The sequence below is a fragment of the Glossina fuscipes genome, unplaced genomic scaffold (genome assembly GCF_014805625.2).
Source record: "Glossina fuscipes isolate IAEA_lab_2018 unplaced genomic scaffold, Yale_Gfus_2 43, whole genome shotgun sequence".
NCBI lineage: Eukaryota > Metazoa > Arthropoda > Insecta > Diptera > Glossinidae > Glossina > Glossina fuscipes.
The window spans coordinates 1084488-1093778 of record NW_023998427.1 but is presented as its reverse complement, the minus strand read 5'-3'; the positions used below and the strand labels follow the sequence as shown (position 1 = coordinate 1093778).

The 9291-nt window shown below is 30.8% G+C and overlaps 2 long non-coding RNA genes across 2 annotated transcripts in view; both read left to right on the top strand.

The window, feature by feature from the left end:
* The first annotated feature begins 236 nt into the window (after positions 1-236).
* Positions 237-9291, top strand: part of LOC119637138 — a 41762-nt gene continuing 32707 nt past the window's right edge. Inside the window, exon 1 of the long non-coding RNA XR_005247221.1 lies at positions 237-2650. This is a non-coding gene — a long non-coding RNA (uncharacterized LOC119637138). The remainder of the gene's footprint in view (positions 2651-9291) is intronic.
* Positions 7667-9291, top strand: part of LOC119637137 — a 33858-nt gene continuing 32233 nt past the window's right edge. The window contains exon 1 of the long non-coding RNA XR_005247220.1: positions 7667-8001. This is a non-coding gene — a long non-coding RNA (uncharacterized LOC119637137). The remainder of the gene's footprint in view (positions 8002-9291) is intronic.

The following is a 9291-nucleotide window of genomic DNA, read 5'->3' as shown; positions in this document are numbered from 1 at the left end:
ACATTGAGTGTATAAACAACTTTGACCTTTATGCATGTATTGGGTGCAGTACTCGCAGCTCTATCTATGAACTCCGATAAGTAATGCAGGGACGACCATTATCGTATCCCCCAAGATATGTGTTTTTTTTTTTTTTTTTTTTCATACCATTCGTAATGCCCATCAATAAGCTCTAGAGACGTTTTTAAGTTATTGGGTGGGCAAAAAAAAAAAAAAATTTTAAATAAACGTAAAAAAATAAATAAATAAATAATTCTCTTTATATTATAAATTTAAAGAAAATTACTTTATAAATTGCTATCCAGCTATCCAGACAGCTATTGCTGTCTTCCCACTCAATCGATTCTACTTTTAATCGTTGACTTAATCAAGAATGTCTGTCTGTTTCTCTGCGTATTACTGAGAAATCACAAAGCCTCGAAAGATGAACTTAAAAGTAAATTATAAACGATTTTCTTAACCAGCGCAAGAATGAAAATGTTTTCACTCACTTAACATCTCGTTCGAGCGACTCGAGCTAAAGGCAAGCTAGTTTTGAGCGCTAAGTTACTTTGATTGCATTTTCGATCGAATTTACAAAGTAAAGTAAAGAGTAATAAGTAAGCATTAAAAACGGCAAATATCACTTGATGATCTATTGTTATAGATGCATAGATGTTCCTCCTATGGCTATGGAGATAAACAGCTTTCAAGTCGCCATAAAGAGCGCAAGTTATAATCAGACGACAAATAATTCTGATTAAGGTTATGGTCAAAAAAGGTTAAGCTTTCGAGTGGAAATTTCAAAAGGACACTTAATAACACATAGTCTTACTAAGGCTGGAAACATAAATAATTATTAACTATTTAGCTTCTTATCTCGGTTAAAATTGTAGTTAGTAATGCCATTGATCATAATTTAGTTGAATGTCAATTTTGTACGCTTAATATCCGACGGCTAGCCAGAGATTCGCCAGTCAGGAGTTATATTATGGATTTGTGATGATTGGGAGTTAATCGATTTTCAAATATGTTGCTAGAGCAATGATAGAGACAGTCGTCATTCTCATCAGAGCAGGGAATACATCCCTAGACGTATATCCATTTAGCACTTGGAGACTAATCATATTCGGGACATTGAATGTGTGTTTTCTTACCCCATATGCCATCGAAGATAGTGGGATTAAGCCTTTAAGCCTTTAGTGCGCCGACATAAAACACCTAGAGACAGCTGTCCTATGCATTATTCCATCATAGGTTATACTCGTTCGAAACCGTTCGAATATCATACAACATTTTCTTCGTCTTCTGCTTTAAATTATTGATCAGTGGGCAGCTTAATTATTCACTTTGCCCACTTTTCGGTTCGATATAAATCAACTTTGCCGGGAAAGAGCAAATAAATCAAGCACAGTGTTCGAAACGTCCGTCGCTTAGTTAAACTTTGTTTCGCTAACGGATTTTTGTTTGTTTTCTTTTATCCTATATTTGATCAGCTATTGGCCGGCGATGGTCAGAAAAGATTATAGTTAGAAGACAAGGAAAAATGAGAATAATGTGTGTATAATTGTCGTTTGGCCAGAATGCTGCAATGGATTAATGAAAAAACCTAACCGGATCTTTTAGGAGCCACAAGCAAAAAACAATTTCAAGGTATATTAGATTTATCGAATCGTTTGTAACATCGATACACATAGGCAATAAAAATTCGATGAAATCGGTGTATACTTCAAGGACGATGTTGGCAAATCCAAAGAAGCTATCGCTTACAAACTAATAGATATATTGACCTAAAATTTTGCTGAAATATTAACTAAAAGTCTTCCAATAATTAAACCACCCCTTTGTTTATAAATACGTATGTTTGTGTATACCTATATATATATATATATACATATATATGTTTTTAATATATCAAATCAGTCAGGGGATGTTGCCTATTCGTGCATCACGACGGTGACGACTAGAAAGAAAGAAGTGAAGAAGGAGATAAGAAGTTGTTGATAGCAGCAGATAGTGAGTGACTAGTCAGTGGCCAATCGATCAGAGTTATGCTTTTGCCGACTGAGCTTTCACTATAGCTACGGCCTAAATCAAATCTATCACATTTGAGATTTTAATCCGTGAACAATGACTTGCTAGTCACAATTCTTACCTTACCTATTTGGCTACTGATACAGATATGTAGTAAGCTGAAGCTAATGAATATCCAATTGAATGAATCGAATGAAACCATTAAATATCAAATATTTATCTTAAGGAGTGCATATGAAGTTTATTCAATTTTCAGTAATCACACTGTAATTATATCCGGATTGGAATCGTCTCGTATATAGGATCGTATGTGGGCTAGTTGCAATAGTATCTGATTTGATGAATAGATAGATAGATAGTTATATATGCGATCTGATATGATTTATACAAAATGTTCCATTAACAATATCAGGCTTAACTTCAAGACCTATACGATCTAGAAAGCATATCTTCTTGGGCTTAATAAGCATAATTCACAATAATTAAAATTCTAAAAAAAAAGGAAAAAAAAAAAAAAAAACAATGAAATCTTATAAAAAGTTTAAAATATCTTCGCCGATAACTGACAAATAGTGACAAATGCTAACATCAAGCAGATGCACATAAGATTTTTCCATCAAGACGATCCCCGCAACAAGTAAGAAAATTACATTTCATTTAAATCATAACTTTGATACTCATCATCTACTGCTAATCATTACGTGAAAATTGTTGCAATTGTTGCTTTTTTTTTATCCATATATTACTCTAACATAATTTTGTTAATGTGAACTTTAAATAGTAGGACAATTAGATGAATAGGCGAACGTATCAACGAAATGATGGATAGAAGAGTGAACGCTTGGACAGATTAACAGATTAACGGATAGAAAGCATGATGACGAACGAGACAATGAAGCAAAGGAATGAACGGCAAATTAAACGCATACCCGATCGAACAGGGTATTGTAATGATGGATCAGTAGCCACGTAAAAGACAAATGGGAAAAGCAAACGAATATATGGATGGATGAGGGGATATAAAAAAGGAACGGAAAGGGACGGAAGGGGTCTTTAGGTAAACATGGCCAAAGTAATTTTGAGTTCTCAAAGCTGACCAACGATAGAGTCATGCAAACGGATTATTAATATATTTCTATTCCTATGCAATTAGCGTACGTTACGTACGTTTTTTGTACTTGTAAAGTATTGTAAAAAAAATAAACAACAACAACAACAACAATTAAAACAACGGCAGCAATAACGACAACAATATCAACGAAATATTTTTATTACATTCGTTTATTGCTAATAACAAACGCGTTTCGAGCATTACAAGAACAATATTTTCTCTTCGCACGTAACAGTGCCATGTTCAAAAAAAAAAAAAAAAAGACGAAAAGAAAAGTGAATTTGCAGTTGTTGATAATCTCTCTTAAGGTATTAAAAAGAAAAAAACATTATATAGACAAAGTCAGCCAATGAATCAAATATTAAGATGAAGCAATCACTGAGTACTTTTATCGTTAGAGAGATATTATGCGAGAATTGATTATAAGCAAAAATAGTATCAGACGAGTATCAGTTAAGTGAAAAGTACTGTGCAAAAGCGGTGACATTTACACACACATTACAAAACTGCATAAATATATTAAATGAAAGAAATAAATCAAGCAGAGCACCAACCGTATGGGAGTCATTCGACTAGAAAAACAGAAAATAAATTTCTAATAATAAATGAAAATAACAAAAACAAAAAAAAAAACATGCATAGACACAATCAACTGGCCAACACCTCCCTATAAACGAAACACTTACCTGTGTGCATTTCGTTTACTTTTTTTTTTCTTTCCCAGTTATTATGCGTCTTTGCATTAAAACGCAAAAGAAAACACAAAAAAAAAAAAAAAAAAAAATACTGGAGATTAACTGTTCAGGCGTCATACCAGCACACGCAAACTTTGTTGTTGCGTACGCTCTCGTTACTTTTGAACAAGAAGACAAAAGCAATGAAAATATCCGCAAAAAGAAAATTTGCTTTTAATTTGAGAAAGTGCAGCATTTTCTTATTTTTTTTTTTGCGCGTAACAATAATTAAATAACTATTCTTATGGACATATGATAAAAAAAATGTTACTCTTTAATGAGTCAATCTTTGCATTGAGTTGATATTATGTAATATCATGAATGAAAAAAAACGAAGATAGAACTTTTTGTTTTACTTATAGTCAGTCAGTCAAGTCGGTTATATGATCATTGAAAACATTCTCGAATAAAAGAATTTCTTTAGCCTATTATTCGCTCTCGATTGTTAATCGATTACCAGTTTTACTATTGTTTTGGTTGTTTTTGTTTACTTTCACGGACAGACTTGATTGCTTTTTAAGTTTAAATCGTTTCAAACGAACCTAGAAAAATACACAATATATGCGCACATCTACAAAGAGAGATGCTGGACAAGAAATATATTGTTAATGCATTACGTCAAGTTGTCTTATTCTAAGAAGAGTAATTCCAAGCAAAATACTTTAGCGAATGGGAAACGTGAAGACTCATCCCGTAACACGTGGATGAAACCCAACAAGAGAGAGGAATTTATTTGAATTTTATGCTCCGGTGAAAAGAAAATTAAATAGAAACAGATTGAAATAGCAATGCTGTCCGATCTGTTTCAATTTATGACCAATTATCGGATCGAACAAGTACATAGTTATATAAAGAGGAAAAGAGGTGAAGAAAATCAAGAATCAGAAGCATAAGCGAGCTTATAAGATACAGTTATACGCGAACGATTAGACGTAGGGGGCGAAGAATCCGATAGGCGAACATACGTAAGAAAAGCAATGTGAGAAAATGACTAGACGCGTGCTTGAATACATAAATAAGAACCATTTGATTATTGATGTGTAGATGATAGATGCATTGGCGTTTAGTAATATGAATAAAATAAAAAGAAGAAGAAGAAGTAGAAGTAAATGAAAGGTGAAGGGATCTCTGAATCAACCAACGGATCAACAAGTAAATGAATGGATAAATGGATATGGATGAACATATAAATTGACAGCTCGATGTTCGGCTAGAGAAATGGTTAGTTAGATAACCGGACGGGTAAACATAACCGAGGGATCAACGAGCTTATGTATGCATTGGTCAAATGGACAATTGGGAAGTTGATCAATACAATGTAGAATATCGTCAAGCACTCTTACAATATAAATGGAATAAGAAAATTGTTATACATTTTTTCGGCTTTGATTTATGTAAAACAAAGCGTTGTATGCATATTTAATGCATTGTGCGCATAAATAAGGCGATCGTGAAGGCAAATTCACAAATTGCTTTAACACGTTCGCGGACAGTAAAAATTGCAATGAGATAGAAAAATTTACAATCAATTCATTGTAAATTTTCACACAACTATCACGACTAGATATCGAAAATGTGATTAAAAATATTTTGTAAATTTATCCATAATATATATAATGAACGCCATATCAACGACGATGATAAAGATCTAATTGTTTAACTAATTATTAAAAATATATTAAAGTTATATATTATTATTATTATTATTTTAATTTTAGACTAATGAATTGAATTCTTAGACTAAAAAAAAGACATTGAGCACTAGCAACACTAAAGTTATATAAAATTAAATAAAAGCAAGAACATTATAATAATCGGGCAAGACCGACGATTCATTCAATTGCCTAAACTACACTACATTGTCTAAGACAATTTGTATTTTTATTATTATCGAACGCAAACATTTTATTTTGTTGCTATATAAAGGCATATTATTCATGTGGATATTCATGGGAAAGCGGAACCAAAACGCAACCTAATATAATACAAAAGTTAACCCTTACGTAGGGCAGGATTCAAAAATAGATGTAGACGGTCCAAAGTTGAGTTCATTTTTGTAGGTTCCCTCACCACATATTGAAATTCGGACTTTTTTTTTACCTAGGGTTCGGCCCAAAAATAGGCCGATATGGTCCAATTTTGGCATAGTTAATTTTTTTATATTAAACTACTGTTACGATATAATTTTCATTGTGGGGCATTGAAAGTTATAGCTTTTTGTGGTATAAACTTTAATTTTCGTTATATGGGAGAGGGAGAGAGAGAGAGAGAGAGAGAGAGAGCTAGCTTTCAAAAATTGCTCCAGCCAACGGTCCAACGTTTTCATATCAATTTAGAATGCCGAAATAGTACTACTTAGCCCCTTTTGCCGAGAAATTTGGAAAATTCTAATATTTTTTCATATAACAACAACTTTTCAGTAAAACGCGCCATGTGGGGAGGGATCGAAAAGGTCGACCAATACGCGTCAAAATGTCTCTGTAACAAATTTTATCAATATATGTCGAAAATTGCGATCTATAGCTTGAACATATATTTATATATGGACAGAGATCAGACGGACATATGGATAAACAGGCTTAAATCAATTCAGATTATGACTCTGAATCGATTGGTATAAAAAAATGTGCTTAAGCCTTTACCTACGATCGCAATAACTTAATATACCCTGTACCAGAGGTAGTGTAGGGTATAATAATTAGCTTCAAAATTTGAATGCTACAAGATTCATGTCATTTTGCGTCACAATGTAAATGAAGGCTATAGCATTCACGTCCGCGAACATGTTAATTTCATTATTTATAAATAATTTATAAAATGTACCTTAAGCGTTATTTTACTTGCAAGTCTTTAAAAAGCCTCTATATATGACATGACATTTTATTATATATACATATTATTCTACACATATAGTATAGATACATAATATATAATTTTTAATTTATATATACCTATTATGCCATATATATGCCAATTACCTATATATATATAATAATGGGTTACCTTCGATGAAAAAGAAAAATAAAATCGAAATAATACCGACATTGACAACAATTTTTCATTACACACATGTATGTATGCATGTATAGATAAATGATGTTTGTGTTATTTATTAGTTAAAAAATGCTTTTGTAATACGCTTTCATTTTTGTTCTTGCTTTTTGCATGTTATGTACGAAATTGCTGCTCTTCTTTCTTTAAACAACATTTCTTGCTCTTCTACTTTTCTATGACATTTGCTAATATTTTTTACATACATTTTTTTTTTTTTTTGTTCTTTTTAAATTTCATTTGCGAAAAATTTTCGGCAGTTGTCGGCGTTTGGCTTAAAGTGCGGTAGCAATTCAGTTTTTCTATTTTGTTTCGTGTATTTTGTTGTTGTTGTTGTTTTTTTTTTATTTATTTTTTTTTTAATCTAAAACTCTTCAAATTGACAATCTGTCGTTTTTGATTATACGGTATACAGCAGTGAGATGAGTTATTTTACATATCTAACGTAAGAAAATCTATATAAAAAAAAAAAAAAAAAAAAAAACATATATATGCATAAGGAAAGAATGAAATGAAAGAAAATCCAACACCCGCTCGTTTATTACAAATAAAAATTTCGTTATTGTACGCAACGGTTTCGCGATAGTATTATTATTATTGTCGTTCGTCGCTTCTGCCTGCTATGGTGTTTTTTTTATTTATTTCTCTTCTCATTTCATTTCATTTTATTTTATTAACTTGCTTGGTTTTGTTTTTGTTATTTTAGTTTTGTGACTTTTTCTTCTTTTTTTTTTTTTTCTCGTGCACTTTTACACTTTATCATATCATCCGTACACCTACAAACACAAACGCATATAAATGCATATATACACAATACATATAAATTTTAGTATAGAATAGCAGAACATAAAGCACGGCACACATGAACGTATTGCTCTAATTTGCAAGCAAATTCGAGGTAGTATTCTGCTATCGTCTGTCGTTGTTAACACTTGTCGCCGTCGTTGCCGTCGTCGTGGTCGTGTAGATTATGTTCAAATAGTTTAATGTGTTGTTAAAAACGTAAAATAATAGTGTTGTGTCGAAGCCTAGAAAATTTCTAAATCTCAAGACAATCAGCTGTTCTAAAAGTGGTGTTGTTTAAAGAAGAAGGTGAACCCAAATATAATATATATATATATACTATCAGAGTCCCTTTTCTTTTTGTTTTTTTTTTTTTTTGATTTAAGCGAATACGGCAATTTGGCGTAAGATATATATATATATATATATATATATATATTTTTTTTTTTTTTTTTGATTTTCAGGAATTAGATTATATTCCGTTTTTTTTTTTTTCCTTTTTTCGCTACACTTGAAATCATCGACATCACTCATACGTCTTGAGATCCTCTTTACAATTTCAAGCTATGATTTAATGTATATAGAAACTCAATGAAGGGAAGAGATATAGCGGCAGCGAGAGAGAGAGAGAGAGAGAGAGAGAGAGTGACCAAGTGAGATGAAGGGAGAGAGAGAGGCAGAGAGAGAGAGAGAGATTACATATCTTTTTTCTTAAAAAAAAAAAAAAAGCCAAAAAAATACAAAAATAAATAATAAATAAAAAAAACAAAGAAAACAGTTGATGGATGGATGGATGTGTACATTTTGTGATTTTTTTCAAAATTACGTAAACTACTTTGTTTTTGTTTATTTCAATTCAAACAAATATTTCTAGTGGAAAAGTTTTTTGCAAACATATAAATGACAAAAAAAAAAAGAACGTAAGTGGATGACAATATATTTATTGTTGTTATTATTGCAACAACATTTCAAATATATAATGCGTTTAACAAATTATTTTGCTAGAACAGATTATTAAATTAAGTTTTCTTTCCTTATTTTTTCCTCTTTTTTTTTTTTTTTTTTATTGTGATAACACACGCAAAGTATAAGAACAATTACATAATTTGGAATAACAGATGTACAGGTGTTATTATTGTTATTAATTTTTTTTTTTCTTTTTTTTTATTATAATATTATTGCAAATAATAATTATAGCCATAAAACACTTGAGTTAAAAGGGTAAATGAAATTGAAAATTTATTTACATACAATAAGTGATGTTTTACCGTTGAAAAGTGAATTAAGTTTTTAGTTAAACTAAATAAGTTAACGTATGTGCCGAAGTTGTACTATATATACGGAAAACTAAATCAATATCAAACTAATCATAGTTATCTCAAGAAGTTTGGTATTGAAGAAAAAAAAAAAAAAAAAAGTCAAATAAATGGAAACGGGAATGAAGAGAAATTTCTGAATAAAAATGAAAAAAAAAAAAAAAAAATAAGACAAAAACACATTTAAAGAACAATAAAGAGAGATATTGAAATGATTGCATACCTACACTCTTGTACATATATATATATATATATATATATATATATATATATATATATATAT